We start from the raw sequence: 8408 nt of genomic DNA on the forward strand, positions 1-8408 counted from the left end.
CTATTAGAAGTTCAGTAGATTGATTGGAGCTGGGCTGCGAGGAGGTGCAAAGGAGAAGAAACTTTGGGATCGAGCTCTGGTTCTATGGTATCTGCAGGAGTGTGAAGAAGAATAAAAATCTTACTTGCATTTAGAACATGTCTTGTTTGTCTTCTCCGGTGGATAACGTCGTTACGCGCAGCTGGTGCGTGGTTTAGGTAGTTTCATGTTGTTGGGATTGGCATCCTGGCTCGACAACAAGAAACTGCCTTGATTACGTCAGTTCGTCTTCATCAAGGGCGACAATTGCCGTTAAATTACACCCTGTGCAGTGAAGTCTTCGCAAATGGCATTGTAAATGAACTGAACGGTTATAGCCACGGCGGGCTCTTTTTCTTCTGTGCTAGCCTTTTAAGTGCCCGGCTGTAAAACGAATTTAGGCTCTCAGAGGGAGAAAAGGTTGTAAACATCATGGGGTAAACTTCGACCGGGCCATCACACGGGTCATTCTTTGATTTCAAGTTTTGGTTTAGGTCTGGACTCGGACTCCTTTCACTGCGTTGTATTCATAGTGGCACTCACATTGGAGTCGAGATAAAATAATTAGACAGGAAAGGTGGGGGCGGACATCCGGGATAAATACATGGAGGTACATGGATGGATGGATGGATGGATGAATGGATGGATCAATGGACAGACTAATATGAGACGAATATAATGTAAATGTAATTATTTTTCTTAACTTTATAGGCCAAAACTTTTTCATCCCAGCAATGTGCATTTATCATAGTGGCGTAATAAACAAAACACTAAATAAGCAAAACAAAATAACATAAATTAAAATAACCTTTTTGCTAAGTTTAAATGACAATTAATAAAATCTCAGGATGTAACAAGATGTAAAGAAATTCGTGCATGGTGTGTGTGTGTCTGTGTGTGTGTGTGTGTCTGTGTGTGTGTGTGTGCGCGCGTGCGTGCACACGTGTTTATCAATTTTGAGATACAATAAAAGTAGCTACTAAAACAAAGATTACAACACAATTTTGAAATTTAAATTCCTATATATTGAAATTTTGTGGGAAAAATGGATCGAGTCCTAAACCTAGATTATTTTTAAAGTTTAGGCTACATGTTGCTATTAATTATTGACACGCTATAATGGACACAAAGGAGCGATAGGAGCGATCAATTGCAGCTCTGCAAAAGTTACTTGTATTCTTCCTAAATATAAGTAACAGCGTATATACTACTATTATTCGACATATACAGCCGTAGGTTTTGCATGCACTGCGTCAATAACACGTTACTATAGCTACATTTTATACATTATTTCAGATTGCAGGCCACTTACAAAGGCAACAGAATAAAAACATTTTGTAACATTACAGATTAAGACTTGGACGAGCCATGATTTTAGTAGTGAAGATGATGTACACGATTGTTATGGACTAGTAGCTCGCTTTCATTTCTTCTTTGGGTTTATACAGTTATTTGACCTAAATAATGTTTCGAGATGTTATTTCCTGCGTATTATTTTGTTGTTCGCCAACCTTAAAAAAATAATACAGATGCAATTATTTTCATTTAGTAGAGTCAATATGGACCTAATCTTGAATTAGAGGCAAAACTTCGCAAATGAATCATACTCTTTTCATATTAAACTCTCTAAATTGGTGAAAGTACGTACTGCAATGCCCTTCAGCGTTCAGAGAACAAAGGTAAGGTGTCTTTTACGAGCATTGCCACTCCCAAACTCTGCATTTCTCCTAAAATTATCATGCTGTCCGAGTTTTTCGCATAGGCTTTGCAAACCCATGCCTTAAAAACCCAAGAGCGCAAGCGACAAATTGCATGTCTATTTAAAAGCTGATTGTTGATTATTTTACACTGTGGGTTTCATATAATATAGTCTTAAAACGTTCGTGTAGACATGCATAACAGAACATCATATGCAATAGCAAATAAAAATACAGCATAACACTTCATAAACACACGTTTAGTGCAGTACACATTCATATTTACGTTACGTATTTCGCGAATTTCAAACCAAGAGACGTACAGTGCACTAGAGTACACCTTAATACCTGCACCTATTTTTTTTACAAATAATAACAACATTGGAGGGATAGTTGGATGCCAAAATTTTATGCACATACCATATTAGTCTATACCATAATAATACAACAGTTCTACAGTTTAGACGTATGTTAGACTGTGGTACTACCTATTTTTTTCTTATGAGAGTGTATGAATTTCGCCCTTTTTTGCTTGTTTTCTTAACCCCCTCCCATCCCCTCAGCTGTTTTGCGACGGGAGGAGACAGTCTGGAATCCAAAGTCATTTTCATTCAGCTGAGTGAATGGGGATCTCCTCTGGAATGCGTCACCAACAAAGAGTTTACAGCACACGAAATGACCCCCACAGGACGCTGCCGCCTGGCTCACGGATATAGAGGCAATTTCCTTCCAATGGCCTGAGGTTTTGTAGCTCCCAGAATACTCTGAATACTGTATGTCACTTTTTTTCGGTACGTAGTATCATATTGCGTGGCGAAACCAAAGGACATTAGCCTACTGGTCGTGACATGGCAAAACATTAACATTAGCTGTGACCTAGGCCCAGTCAAGGAAGACCTTAACGCATGAGAATACAGAGAGAAGGGTAAGGTGAACACGAACGACATGTCCGACTTCTGGACTTCAACACAGCAGAGCATAGTTTGATTAGTGAGCTAATCTAATTGGAGCTGGTCAGGTAAAGAGAAATTTTGCGATTTCTTGTTTTATCCCAAAGTAGTTCATACTGTAAACTGCGAACGAAAACGCAGCGACGTAATTACAGACTAATCCCAAATAAAGTTCTTTGTAAGGTTGCTCTTTGTAATGTTGCTCTGTGTTAATTGAAGGCTCACTGTTAAAAACAAAAGCATAAAGCTAAACGTGCTTAAAGGCTCCTCTTTTTAATGGTGTTTTACCTCCGCATATGGCCGTGTGCGAAAGTTTGAAAATCTCCACTAAAATTACGTTTTGTTAGCTTTCTGATTGTCTGATTGTGTGTGTGTGTGTGTGTGTGTGTGTATATATATATATATATATATATATATATATATATATGCAGTCATATGCAGAAATCCAACTACATGTTTTGTTGTTGAAAATAAGTGTGAAAACATCTACACACATGCGCACCTTTTATTATACATACATATATATATATATATATATATATATATATATATATATATATAATATATATATGATAAAAGGTGCGTATGTGTGTAGATGTTTTCACGTTGTTTTACCTTGACCTATGTTCACTGAAAGCTTACTGTTACAAATCAATAACTACATAAATTAGAAGCTTTGGCTAAACGTGCTTTTTAAAAGCTCTTCTCTGTATGACTTAGCATATCTTAACGCCGAATAAAGTTTCACAGCTGAATTAGCTCATATCAGAAGTGGAAGTCTTGGCGTTCCATTATCAACCAACCGTGTTTAATTGTGTTAAACTCAAACACTAATTTGCCTCTTGTTAACACATTAACACACGCAGTTAAGAGTTTTCTACCGAATATGGATGCCTTTAGGTTCAGGAGCCTAATAGGAATGAGTAGACGAAAAATGAGCTTTGTAACTAATAGATTTATGCTATAAAGTATGAATATTTTGTATTAAGTCGCTCGCAAATTTTGTGTCGTACTAAACATTGCTAATAGGATTTCAAGCACGATGATTATGAATGACTTTTCTATTGCCTAAATACACATTTAACAAGCCTGTAAGACTTTGCAGAGGTCCACCCCAGTGTCCATTTGGTAGCTCTGCTGAAACATTGTCCTTTTTCTAATCGCTTACTGGACCCTTTTCAAGCAAGAAAATAAAACACATACGTATTTGCTTACTACCTTTTAAATTAGTAGCCAGTGCTAGGCATGGGAATATACTCTGGTTATTCATTGATCCTTGTTTATTATTATTATACTCTATACTATGTACTGTATAACATCTTACCAACATATAATGATAGATATTGACATGAAAACATTTTAAAGTGCAGTAGCATTAGTCTCAGTGTTGTATATATTCCAAAATGGTCTAAATGACGCAGCAATCATGATGTCATACAGTAGCTCGTGTGTTAAAAGCGTGCTAGTTAAGACGTAGGGGTAAGGGATAGGGACCCTCAAAAGCTTTAACATATCTTCTTCCCACACAGATCAAAACAATGGTCAGACAAATGAGGAAACTGCGTGATTTATCTTACACTAAGCATTTTTCCTCACATTCAAGGGGAGATGCGTTTAGTCTTGTGAGCTCCAATATGCCAGCATGATGTAAAACCTTCCCTGCGTGTCGAAGGTCCAGCGTAAATGGTTGGCGGACACACATTTGAACGTGGCACTTCTGGGCCAGGCTTTTTAGCCTCGGTTAGTTCCAGTGATTTTCCTCAACGTAATTCAACCACTTGTTTTTGGTACTTTGTACATAACAAGGCAACATATTTGGGATAGCAGTTTTGTTTAGTTGAGGGAGTTAATTTCAGTGATGTCCGCACTCAGATGGCCGGTATTGGCCTTTAAAGTGCGCTGGTCAGTATAAGCCTGTCCTTGTACTAGGGAACAGACACATTTGAAACGTTTCCAATGGCCTAACCCCCCCCCCTTACACACAAACACATGCTCACATACACACACACACACACACACACACACACACACACACACACACACACACACGCACACACACACACACACACTCTTTCTTTTTTGTTGGTAAACCACGCATTCGGAAACGCTGGATCGTCTCTTGAGAAATGATGGTCTATGATGTTTCATAAAGCAAATGTCTCTTAATTAGCGACAAATTTCTCTACAGATATCACACGCAATTGTATAGTAATAATAATGATAGGTACATTAAGGCGTGTTATTATCGTAAAGCGTGTGACACATAAAGGGACGTACCGTGATGTTTAATGACCTTTTTAATCATTGGCACAAATGAATGATGTCTGAAGGCTAAACATGCTAACATAAACATGCTAAACATGCTAACGTCGGTGAATGCGCCTGAGCTGTGCTTAATAGAATCATTTCTGTGCAAGAATTTGCTCCATCATCACTTCGTGTATACAATGTTATCAACACAGCACCATTATTTGTATCTATAGTTAATAGTACAGATTTTTTGTCATTTTTGACCCTTTAGTTTTATCACTGCAAATAACATTGCCTGAAAACATTATGTTGTTGACCTATTTGTGAAATGACCGAAAGATTATTTGAATACTTCACTGACCAATCTTTTACTTTTCAAAAGAATGAAAAGAACATACTGTGTGTGTGGTATATATATATATATATATATATATATATATATATATACATACATAGATAGATATATACATAGATAGATAGACAGATATATAGATGGGTTTTTGATGAATTTTACTAACAGCAAAAGCAGCAGCGTAGCTTCATAGTTTAATGGCAGTATGTTATTGACGTCTAATTTCCTACATATTCCTGAAAAAGTGTTGCTTTGAATTTACTTGATTCAAATGACAATATCGGTTACACATGAATACAATGCATTACTTCAAACAAACCCTCGCCAAAAGTAAATAAAATGAACGACTGTGGTTATTATGAACAACTGTTTATGTCAATATTTTTCATTGATGTAGAACGGCACATTTGAAGGAAATTCAAAGCAAACATTCTTTTAGCTGTACAAAGTTGAATAAACGTCATATAATAAAATACCATCTTTTCAAACGTGAATTTATAATAAGGACGTTTTTTGACAATAAAACTGGCCCAATTGTGACAGGAATTACTTAATATGTCATATATTACTGTATGTCAGAGAAAAAAGAAAACAAGTCACTGTCTAGCCGTGCATTTTCTTGTGGCAATGAGGCCACCAGTACTCACAACACTGCTCCCACTACATGGCCTTCATTTGAAACTCTGGTCTTAAAATGTTAAATAAAATGGTTTTAATGTTTCTTTGAAAAAGGAGTCAACCTCCATATTTGGCATGCATTAAACTGTTTCGTTTTAGCGATTACATACATCAACCGAGCAGACAGATCAAACAAGGACAAAATAAGTTCTTAATAGAGCATATAAAACCAATTAAACTGGGCTTGAATTAAACATACCTATATCTTATATTTGTACCACATTAACATTTAAATAAGTGACAGATTCTATTTAGTTTGTGATTCATTTAAGCACAACAAAACCAAGCTTTCGTGAAAATAGGCTCAGTATTAGTGAATATTTTGCTATGGCAGGACAACACATACACAATAGAGACACTGGTCTTATTAGTAATGTTTATTTGAGTAATGAAAAAAATGCAACAAAGAAACTGAAACCTTTTAGCCAAAGTGTTGCACAGCTGTATAAATTAACAAGAAAATCAGAAAAGACAATTAATAGTTTTCCACTTTCTAAGGACCATAATGCAACGTGAGGTAGAACATCAAGCGAAAACACCAAATGTGTTTTAAACTAGGTAACATGTCATGTGCACACACCAGCGCACTGGACATACAATAACCAAGAAAATAAACCTCAAATATTAAAGAAAAATAACATAATAGGTAAAAAAAATCACATTGACATTCACTGCTCGTGCAGTCTGCCGCCCAGCGATGACGTGTATTAATGAATATGCATTTTTAATCAATCTGTGGTTCAAGTCTACATACATCTGACCTAGTAGCGTCCATAGAGGGATTGCCGCATGACTTCAGGAGACTATTTGAAGTTTTGTTGATATTCACTTGCATGCATTCATTATCCCAAACATTTTGAATGTATCTTTCATTATACTCATTTAAATAACTCCAAAAATAAGTCATATTTTAACTCCATTATAGTTACAATAGTAGTAACTATTATGGTAGCAATTTAATAGTGACCGAACAGTAACGAGTATCAACTTATTATATTTAAAATTTGATGAAATTTAGTACAGAGTAAAAGATTTCAACTTCAGAAATTTCTTACAATATTTTCTTAAACAAACGTTAGTTCAGTTTGTTGCTCAGTGGATTTTATTACTGCGACCACAAATCTGGAAGTCACATGCTGATTCGGAAAGTAGTGGCAAGTTAAAAAACGCCTCAAGCAAATCATCCTTGTAATAGACTGTCTCATGTTATAATTTGAAAATATGTAATCATTTGAAAGGGTACAATCTGTGCTCAACGTACCATTACCTAGTCAGTCTGTATTTTAATAATATCTTGAATTCTGAGTAAAAAACTGGACGAAAAAAAAAGCCTGACCTCATGTGGCCAGCTCGAGGCTGGGCCCAACACTGACAATGACTGCAGACCAAAATCAACACATTGCCAAGTGTCGAAACACGCTGAAACAAATCAGAACCAAACGATAAATATAAAACAGACCGCACGAGCTCTAGCTTTGAAGCATTTTTCAGAAAGACTATGAAAGTATTTTTCATATATAGACTATCTATAACTACAGCTTGCTTCTCACAATTTAACTGAAGACCACAAACCTCAAAAATATATATTTAAAAAAAAACTTAATCTTAAATCTTAAATATATAAATGCCCAAGATATTAAAAAATGAAAGGAAATAAGAATAGAAATTAAACACTAGACTAAAAACAAAATAATCATTCAAATCGAGACGAGTAACGACACTGTGGTCTCTATAAAGCACTGGAAGTGTGCAGAACTGGACACTGACGTTATATATAGATAAGTAAACAGTATGTTCAGTGCAAGCATTATTTAAATTGCTCTCCACACTATTTCTAAATATCTAAATAACTGCTCATACTAATTCAAATCTACTCTCGAAGTAGCCATTATTATTTTTCTTTTTTATCTCTCCAGTGCTCAAAATAATCACGTCCACTTCCATTTTTACATTAGGCTAAATGTAGGCCTTCGGGTCAAGTGAGTAAGCACAAAATGCATGGACTTTATTTTCCCAAGACGAATCCCAGGGCGTTTAGACAACACACAGCCCTCTATCTCTCCTCAGTCCTCCATGCTGTCTTCGACGTTTAGCTTTGATGAGACCTGTTTCACAAGCGCTGTGTTGGTTTTATGTTAAGCTAGAAACTCAACTGCAGTTTTATTAACGACACGTTTATGAACAATCAAATGGTCCTCATAAAAATTTATTGAAGGACATAAAAGCATGCACGACCACTTGCCGAATCCAGCCACTGTAGTGGCCAAGTTTGCAAGCGCCTTGCTATTCCCACCTCTGCGATTTTTTAAAACTCCGTTTTATGAGGGATATCCCGAAATGTGTTTATTTGAAACTGGTGGAAGCTCAGGGTTCCAGTGCGCAACAGCAAGCCAAAGTCCTACATCTGCGCCATGGAGAAGTCCATTCCATACGCGTTTGAACAAAGTCTATCTGTATTTAAAA

The 8408-nt window shown here is 36.3% G+C and overlaps 1 protein-coding gene across 2 annotated transcripts in view; it reads left to right on the forward strand.

The window, feature by feature from the left end:
- The window catches only part of hoxc3a (homeobox C3a), a 73734-nt gene that overhangs the window by 1684 nt on the left and 63642 nt on the right, over positions 1-8408 (forward strand). The window lies entirely within an intron of this gene.

The sequence above is a fragment of the Colossoma macropomum genome, unplaced genomic scaffold (genome assembly GCF_904425465.1).
Source record: "Colossoma macropomum unplaced genomic scaffold, Colossoma_macropomum, whole genome shotgun sequence".
NCBI classification, from domain to species: domain Eukaryota; kingdom Metazoa; phylum Chordata; class Actinopteri; order Characiformes; family Serrasalmidae; genus Colossoma; species Colossoma macropomum.